Source organism: Ursus americanus, chromosome X (genome assembly GCF_024610735.1).
Source record: "Ursus americanus isolate L20-20 chromosome X, mUrsAme1.1.p, whole genome shotgun sequence".
Classification (NCBI taxonomy): domain Eukaryota; kingdom Metazoa; phylum Chordata; class Mammalia; order Carnivora; family Ursidae; genus Ursus; species Ursus americanus.
This window is the reverse complement of record NC_142164.1, coordinates 56,187,014-56,196,476: the sequence shown is the minus strand read 5'-3', so window position 1 is coordinate 56,196,476 and position 9,463 is coordinate 56,187,014.

Sequence of the window (9,463 nt, the reverse complement as noted above, 5' to 3'; positions counted from 1 at the left end):
AATTCTGGTTAGTTAACATACAGTGTAGTATTAATTTCAGGTATAAAATTTACTGATTCAACACTTAAATTTAACACCTGGTGCTCATCCCAAGAACTGCCCTCCTTAATCCCTATCACCTATTTAATTATTCTCTTTGCCCACCTCTGCTCTGGTAACCATTGGTTTGTTGTCTGTAATTACGAGTACGTTTCTTGGTTTGCCTCTCTCTCTCTTTTTTCCTTTGCTCATTTGTTTTATTTCTTTAATTTCATATATAGGTGAAATCATATAGTATTTGTTTTTCTCTGACTGACTTATTTTGCTTAGCATAATACTCTCTAACTCCATCCACATCATTGTAATGACAAGATTTCATTATTTTTTACGGCTGAATAAGATTCCATTATATATATGAAACTTCTTTGCTCATTCATTCATCAATGGGCACATATGCTGCTTTCATAATTTGGCTATTGTACATATTGCTGCTATAAACATAGGGGCACATCAATCCATTTGAATTAGTATTTTTCTATTCTTTGGGTAAATACCTAGCAGTGCAACTGCTGGATTGTAGGGTAGTTTTATTTTTAACTTTTGGGGAACCTCCATGGTGTTTTTCAGAGGTGCTGCACGAGTTTGCGTTCCCACCAACAATGTAAGAGCGTTCTCCTTTCTCCACGTCCTTGTCAAAATTTGTTTCTTGTGTTGTTGATTTAAACCATTCTGATAGGTGTGAGGTGATTAGAGTTTTGATTTGTATTTCCCTGATGATGAGTGATGTTGACATCTTTTTATGTGCCTTTTGGCCACGTGTATGTCTTCCTTGGTAAAATGTCTATTCAAGTCCTCTGCCCATTTTTGAATTAGATTATTCATTTTGGGGGTGTTAAGTTTTATAAGTTCTTTATATATTGTGGATACTAATCATTTATCAGATAACCATAAGAGACTTTTAATTATAGGAAACAAACTGAGGGTTGCTGAAGGGGAGGTGGGTTGAAGGACGGGGTTACTGGGTGATGGGCATTAAAGAGAGCACTTGATGTAATGAACACTGGGTGTTATATGCAACTGATGAATCACTAAATTCTACCTCTGCAACTAATAATAGAGTATATGTTAGGTATGTTTAATTTTAATAAAAAATGATATGTAATTTGCAACTATCTTCTTCCATCCCATAGTTGCCTTTTAGTTTTATTAGTTATTTTGCTGTACAGAAGCTTTTCAGTTTGAAGTCCCAACACTTTATTTTTGTTTTTGTTTCCCTTCCCTCAGGAGACAAATCTAGTAAGAAGTTGCTATGGCTGTTGTCAAAGAGGTTACTGATTGTGTTCTCCTCCAGGATTTTGATGGTTTCTAGTCTCACATTTAGATCTTTTATCCATTTTATATTTATTTTTGTGTATGGTATAAAAAAGTGGTACAGTTTTATTCTTTTGCATGTTGCTGTCTAGTTTACCCAGCACTGTTTTTGAAGAGAATGTCTTTTCCCCATTGAATATTTTTTCCTGCTTTGTCAAAGATTGTCCATATGGTTGTGGGTTTATTTTGGGGTTTTCTATTCTGTGCCATTGATCTATGTATATATTTTTGTGGCAGTATGATACTGCATTGATCATTACAGCTTTGTAATATAATTTGAAATCTGGAATTGTGATGCCTCCAGCTTTGCTTTTCATTTTCAATATTGTTTGGCTATTCAGGGTCATTTGTGGTTCTATATACATTTATGATTGTTTGTTGTAGTTCTGTGAGAAATGCTGTTGGTATTTTGATAGTGATTGCATTAAGGTGTAGATTGCTTTAGTAGTAGAGACATTTTAAGGATATTGGTTCTTCCCATCCATGAGTAAGGAATGTCTTTCAATTCCTTTGTGTTATCTTCAATTTCTTTCACCAGTGTTTTATAGTTTTCAGAGTACAGGTCTTTCACCTCTTTGGTTAGGTTTATTGCTAGGTATCTTATCATTTTTTATGCATTTGCAAGTGGGATTGATTCCTTAAATTTCTGCTGCCTCATTATTGGTATATAAAAATGCAGCAGATTTCTGTATGATGATTTTTATTCTCTGATTGTACTGACTTTGTGTATCATTTCTAGCAAGGTTTTGGGTGGAATCTTTCGGGTTTTCTGTATAAAGTATCATGTCATTTGCAAATAATGAAGGTTTTACGTCTTCCTTGCTGATTCAGATGTCTTGTATTTCTTTTTGTTGTCTAATTGCTGTAGTTAGGACTTCCATTACTATGTTAAATAACAGTTGTGACAGTGGACATCCCTGTCTTGTTCTTGACCATAGAGGAAAAGCTCTCAGTTTTTCCCCATTGAGGGTGATATTAGCTGTGGGTTTTTGATGGATGGCCTTTATTATGAAAGGTATGTTCCCTGTAAATCTACTTCGTTGAAGACTTTTATTATGAATTGATGTTATACTTTGTGGAATGCTTTTTCAGCATCTATTGAAAAGGTAGTATGGTTTTTTGTCCATTCTTTTATTAATGTGTTTGCTTTTTGTTTTTTTGTTTTTTTGTTTTTTTGAGAGGGAGACAAGGGGAAGAGTAGAGGGGCAAAGGGGGAGGGAAAGAGAGAATCTCAAGCATACTCTGCACTGAGCATCAGGTCCAACACTGGGCTCAATCTAACAACCCTGAAATCACGACCTGAGCTGAAATCAAGAGTCAGATGCTTAACCTACTGAGCCACCCAGACACCCCATAAGGTGGTTTATAATGTTGATTGATTTGAGAATATTGAAACAAACTGACAACCCACAAATAAATCCCTCTTGATCATGGTGAATGATTTTTTTAAAAAAAAAGTAATGTTGGATTTGTTTTCCTAGTATTTTGTTGAAAATTTTTGCATCTGTGTCCATCAGAGATATTGGCATGTAGTTCTCTTTTTTAGTGGAGTCTTTTTCAGGTTTTGGTAGCAGGGTAATGCTGGCTTCATAGAATGAATTTGGAAGTTTTCCTTCCTTTTCTACTTTTTGCAATAGTTTGAGAAGAATAAGTATTAACTCTTCTTTAAATGTTTGGTAAAATATGTCTATAGAAGCCATGTGGTTCTGAACTTTTTGCAGGTTCGGAGTTTTTGATTACTAAATTAAATTTTGGCTGCTTATTGGTCTTTCCAAGTTTTCTTTTTCTCCCTGTTTCAGTTTTGGTAGTTTATATGTTTCTAGGAATTTATCCATTTCTTCGAGGTTTTCCAATTTGTTTGCATAGTTTTTCATAATATTGATTATATATATATATTTTTTTATTTCTGTGGTGTTGGTTGTTGTTTCTCTTCTCTCTGTGATTTTATTTATTTGGTTTCTTTCTGTTTTTTTGAAACGTCTGTCTAGAAGTATAAGAATTTTATTAATTTTTTCAAAGAAGCAGCTTCTGGTTTCATCGATCTGTTATATTGGGGTTTTTTTTTTGTTTTTGTTTTTGTTTTTTTTAGTTTCTATAACATTTATTTCTTCTCTAATCTTCATCACTTACTTCCTTCTGCTGGCATTAGCCTTTGTTTTTTGTTCTTTTCTACCACCCTTAGGTTTAAGGTTAGGTTTTTTATTTGAGAAATTTCTTGATTCTTGAGGTAGGTCATATACTTCCCACTTAGGACCACTTTTGCTGTTTTCCAAAAGTTTTGGAATGTCGTGTTTTCATTTTCATTTGTTTCTGTGTTTATGTGTTTGTTTTTAATTTCTTCTATGGCTTCCTGGTTGACCCATTCATTATTTAGTAGCATATTGTTCATCCTCCATATATTTGAAGTGTTCTGATTATATCTGTGAAATTCATCTGGTCCATTGTGTCATTCAAAGCCATTTTTTTGTTGTTGTTGTTTTACTGTTTACATGATCTGTCTATTGATGTAAATGGGGTGTTAAATCCTATACTATTATTGCATTATTATTAATTAGTTTCCTTTTGTTAGGTATTAGTTGTTTTATAGATTTGGGTGCTCCCATGTTGGGTGCCTAAATATTTACAATTGTTAAATCTTATTTTTTTTAAAGATTTTATTTATTTATTCGACAGAGATAGAGACAGCCAGCTAGAGAAGGAACACAAGCAGGGGGAGTGGGAGAGGAAGAAGCAGGCTCATAGCAGAGGAGCCTGATGTGGGGCTCGATCCCATAACGCCGGGATCACGCCCTGAGCCAAAGGCAGACGCTTAACCGCTGTGCCACCCAGGTGCCCCTACAATTGTTAAATCTTCTTGTTGGATTGCCCTCTTTATTATGATATACTGACCTTCTTTATCTCTTGCTATAGTCTTTGTTTTAATGTCAGTTTTGCTGATATAAGTATTGCTTCTCTGGCTTTCTTTTGACATCCATTTGCATGATAAATGTTTCACCATCCCCTCCCTTTCAATATGTAGGTTTCTTTAAGTCTAATATGAGTCTGTTGTAGGCATACTATAGATAGGCACACCCTATGTCCTTTGATGGGAGTGTTTAATCCATTTACATTCAAAGCCATTACTGATAGATACACATTTAGTGCCATTTAATTACTTGTTTTGCCATAGTTTCTAGATATTTTCTCTGATTCATTCTTGTCTTTGGCACTTTGGGTCTTTCCTTTTATTCAAGAGTCCCTTTTAATATTTCTTGTAAGGCTGGTTTAGTGATCACAAACTCCTTTAGTTCTTGTTTGTCTGGGAAACAATCATTCTTTCTATTCTAAACGATAGACTTGCTGTTTATGCTTGGTTGCGGATTTTCCCCATTCAGCACTTTGAATATATCATGCCATTCCCTTATGACTTGCCAAATATCTGTTGAGAAATCTGGAGCTAGCTTGATGTCTCTTCTCTTGTAAGATAAGGACTTTTTTTTTTGTCTTGCTGTTTCATGATTTTCTTTATCACTATATTTTGCAAATTTAATTTCAATATATCTTGGTGTTGGCCTCCCTTTGTTGATTCTGATTGGAGTTCTCTGTGCCTCCTGTGTCTGGATGACTATTTCCTTCCCAAGATTAGGGAAGTTTTCAGTTATGATTTGTTCAAATAAGTTTTCTGCCTTCTTTTCTCTCTGTGCTTCTTCTGGGCTTCCTATAATATGAATGTTATTACACTTGACTGAGTCACTGTGTTCCCTAAGTCTATTCTTACGTTGCATAATTCTTTCTCTATTTTGTTCAACTTCAGTGTCTTCCATTATTTTGTCTTCTAGGTCACTTATTCTTTCCTTTGTTTTTGCCAGCCTGCTGTTCATTGCATCAAGCCTGTTTCCAATCTCGCTTATTTCATTCTTCATCTATGATTTATTTTAACCTTTTTATTTTATGTAGTAACAATCTCCCTGACATAGTTTATTCTTTTCTAAATCATAGCTAGTATCCTTATGATTCTTGGTTTAAATTATCTTTCAGGCATGTTACTTATATCTGTTTCATTTAGATCACTGGCTGTAGCCTTATCATTTTCTCTCATTTGGGATAAATTCTTCCATTTTTGCATTTTTTCTAAGTCTCTGCCTTCTCTCTCTTAGGAAAGCCAATTATGTTTCCTGCTTCTGAAAGTAATGGCTTTATGATGAAGAAGTCATGTAATGTCCAGGGCCTGGCACTTGAGAGAGTGTCTCTGTGTGTGCTGTGTGCACTCTGCTGTTGTGTTTTGGCTCTTCTCTCCTTCAGGCCAGTTTTCTGCAGAGGTTCTCCTTGTCTCTTGTGGACAGTGTTTGGCCATTGGCCTGAATGTGGCAAGTTTTAACTGAGTGTTGTGGTCTTCTTACGAAATGAGACCTGATACTACCTGATACTACCTGATACTACTAGAACTGAAGCCCTGCAAAACTCTCCATTTGGGAGACACAGTGTGTGCAGGGGTTTTGTCCTGGTCTTCTTGGGGAGGGGCCCATTGTACTGGGACTGAGGCTAGCTTGACTGAGATGGGCAGTCCCAACAAATTGCAGGGGTGTGGGGCTTGGTGTAAGCAAGTTAGCAGCCAGTGTTGATACTGAACTGATTCCCACAGGTAGTTCTGTGTTTATGCTGAGGGGCAGGGGAGGGAAATGGTGCCATCCGGCTCCTTTCTTCCCAAAGAGCCTTCACTGTGAATGCTGCCTCTCAGGGAAGGGCTCTGAGAAAAATGAACGATGCCCTCCTGCATGAACCAGGTGTTTTACAGATCCTTGTTTCTGTGCTGTCTGCCTCAGGGCTTTTTGCCTGCCTTCTATCCAGGAACAACACAGTGCTCTCTGGGCTCTATCCCAGCCAGTCCTGCTGACCTTTCAAACCCCTAGGTTTAGAGACTGATTGTGGGTAGGGGCTTGTACTGGTTTTCTGGGGTAGGGGCCTGGTGCACTGGGATTGAGGCAAGCTTGATTGAAAGGGGCAGTCCCACCAGAGTGCCGGGGTGTCTGGCTTGGTGTAAGTAGGTTAGGCAGTCATTGTCCCTGCTGTTCTGCTTCCCTCAGGTGGCTCTATGTTCATGCTGAAGGGCAGAGTGGGTAAATGGCACTATTCAGCTCTTTTGTTCCAGGAGAGGCATCTCTGTGGTAGCTGCCTCTCCAGGATGGGATCTAAGAAGAGTGAATAATCTCCCCTCTGTGTGTCCCATGCTTTCTTCAAATCACTATTTCCCTGCCATTTGCCCCTGAGTTGTTTGCCTACCTTCTCTGAAGGAGCAGGGCAGTACCCTCAGGATTCTATCCTAGTCAAGTTTGCTAATCTTTAAAACTCAAGGCTTTAAGCCCCCCTTTAGTCTTTAACTCAGAAAATTCAGTCCTCTCATTTTTCAAGCCAATCATTGCTTTGGGGATCTCTTGTTATGCATCCCCTTATGTGCTCCTCTCTCTCTCATTCTTCTTTGTGACCACATCTCCCTCCCCTCTGTGGCACCCATGAGCCCTTTCTTTCCTAAACCACATCTCTGCACTTCCTCCCTTCTTAGACGTGGCTTCTTCTCTCCCTATAGTTATGGAGTTTATTCTGTCAGTCTTCAGGTTGATTTCTGGGGTATTTTGGAAGATCTGATAGTCATCTAGTTGTGTTCTTGGGAAGAGATGACCCTTGGGTCCTCCTACTATGCTGCTATCTCCCCTCTCCTCCTAGATTCTTTTCATTATTTTTCAGACATTTTGTTTTTAGTGTATAGAAATACAACAGACGTCTGTAGTTGATTTTGTATCCTGCTTCTATACTAAATTTGTTGATCAGCTCCTACAGTATTTTGTGGAGTCTCTAGGAATTTGCTCTCTATAAAAACATATATCTGCAAATAAATAATTTTATTTCTTGATTTGGATGCCTTTTATTTAATTTTTGACTAATTGCTATGGTTAGGACTTCCAGTACTATATTGAATAGGAGTAGCTAGATTGGGCACACTGGTTTTGTTTCTAATTATAGAAGAAGCTTGCAACATTTCAACATTATGTATGATTTAAGATATAGGTTTTTCATATATGTTTTTTATTACATTGAGCTACATTTCCTTAATAGCCAATTTCTTGAGATTTTTTATATTAAAGATATTGTATTTTGTCAAATGTTTTTTTCTGCATCTACTGAGATGATTATGTGGTTTTTCTTTCATTCTATTTATTTGGTGTATCATATTTACTAATTTGGATTTATTTAATGTCTTTACATCCCAGAGATGAAACCCAAATCTTCATGCTGTATAATCATTTTAATATGCTGTTAAATTCAGTTTGCTAATATTTTCTTGAGGATTTTTGCATGCACATTCATCAGAGACATTGGCTTGTAATTTCTTTATTTTTACCTTCTTTATATGCCTTTGATATCAGGGTAATGTTTGCCTCACAAAGTGGTAATTGATGTAGTTTTGGAATGTAGGTGAGGTTTGGTGGGGTGAGGTCTGGAGCTGATTACCAAAAAAGAATTCCTGAGACATATTTTGTGCAAAATGATGCTTTTATTAAAGCATGAGGACAGGACCCCTGAGCAGAAGGAGCTTCACTGGGGTTGTGAGGAGCAATTGATTATATACTATTGGGTTGGGGGAGGTAAGGGAAAAGGGAGGTTTTCAAAAGAACTTTCATGTACTAAAGAGGACCTATGAGATACTGGAGGCCTTGCCATTGTCAAATTAAGGTTGTTTTACCCTCCAGCAAGGCATTAACATTAAGACAGTTGCTAGCTTCCTAGAAGAATGTCACACATATCCCACTGGGGTAGGAGTGGGGGAAGGTTGCAGGGTGTCAGCTTGTGCTCTGTCCTCAGTTAGCCTTCTGCACCCTCATCAGTAATGTTGTCACCTCTGGATTTTGGAAAGTATTTCAGAAGGGTTGGATTAATTATTTAAATGTTTGGTACAGGGGCACCTACGTGGCTCAGTCGATTAAGCATCTGCCTCAGGTCATGATCCCAGGTCCATTGTTGGGCTCCTTGCTCACCTGGGAGCCTGCTTCTTCCTCTCCCTCTGCTGCACCCCTTGCCAAGCTCCCCCTGCTTTCTGCTCTCTCATTCTTGCTCTCTCTCAGATAAATAAATGAAATCTTTAAAAAAAAATAAATGTTTGACACAATTCATCAGGGGAATCATTCGTTACTGGGCATTTCTTTCTTAGGAGACTTTTTGTTATTCCAGTCTTTACTCTTACTAAGTGTCAATTTAGATTCTTTTTTTTTTTTAAGATTCATCCTTGATGAATTCTATGTATTCAAGCACTTCTAGATTTTTTAATTTGTTGGCATATAATTGTTCATAGTAGTCCTTTATGACCCTTTATATTTCTGTGGTATCAGTTGTAATGTTTCATATTTCATTAATAATATAATCCATTTGAATCTTCCCTGTATTTCCAGTTAGTCTGACTAAAGTTTTGTCAATTTTATCTTTTCAAAACCTAAACTCTCAGTTTTACTGATATTTTCCATTGTTTTCCTAGTCTTTATTTAATTTATTTCTGCTCTAGTCTTTATATTTCCTTTAATGTAACTTTGAACTTAGCTTGTTCTTTTTCTAGTTCCTTGAAATGTCAAGTTAGATTGTTTGAGATCATTCTTTTTGTTTTTTTTCTTAATGTAGTTATTTATTGTGTTAAATTTAATTCTTAGAACTGCTTTTGCAGCATCCTATAAGTTTTTATATGTTTCCATTTCTATTTGTGTCAAAGTTATTTTTATTTACGTTTTCATTTCTTCATTGATACATTTGGTGTTCAGGAGTTTCCTTATATGTGTAGATTTTCCAGTTTACCTCTTGGTTATTGATTTGTAGTTTAATATCATTGTGGCTGGAAAAGATATTTGATATGATTTCAGTTTTCTTAAATTTGTTAAGACTTGTTTTGTGACTTTTCCTATGATCTATCCTGGAGTTTGTTCCATGTGTTCTTAAGAGGAATGTGTATCTTGCTGCTATTGGATGGGATATTTTTTATATATCTTTTAGGCCCTTTTGGTCTAAAGTATAATTCAAATTAAATGATTCCTTGCTGATTTTATACCTGGAGGATCTATCCATTGTTAAAAGTGGGTACTGAAGTCCCCTACAA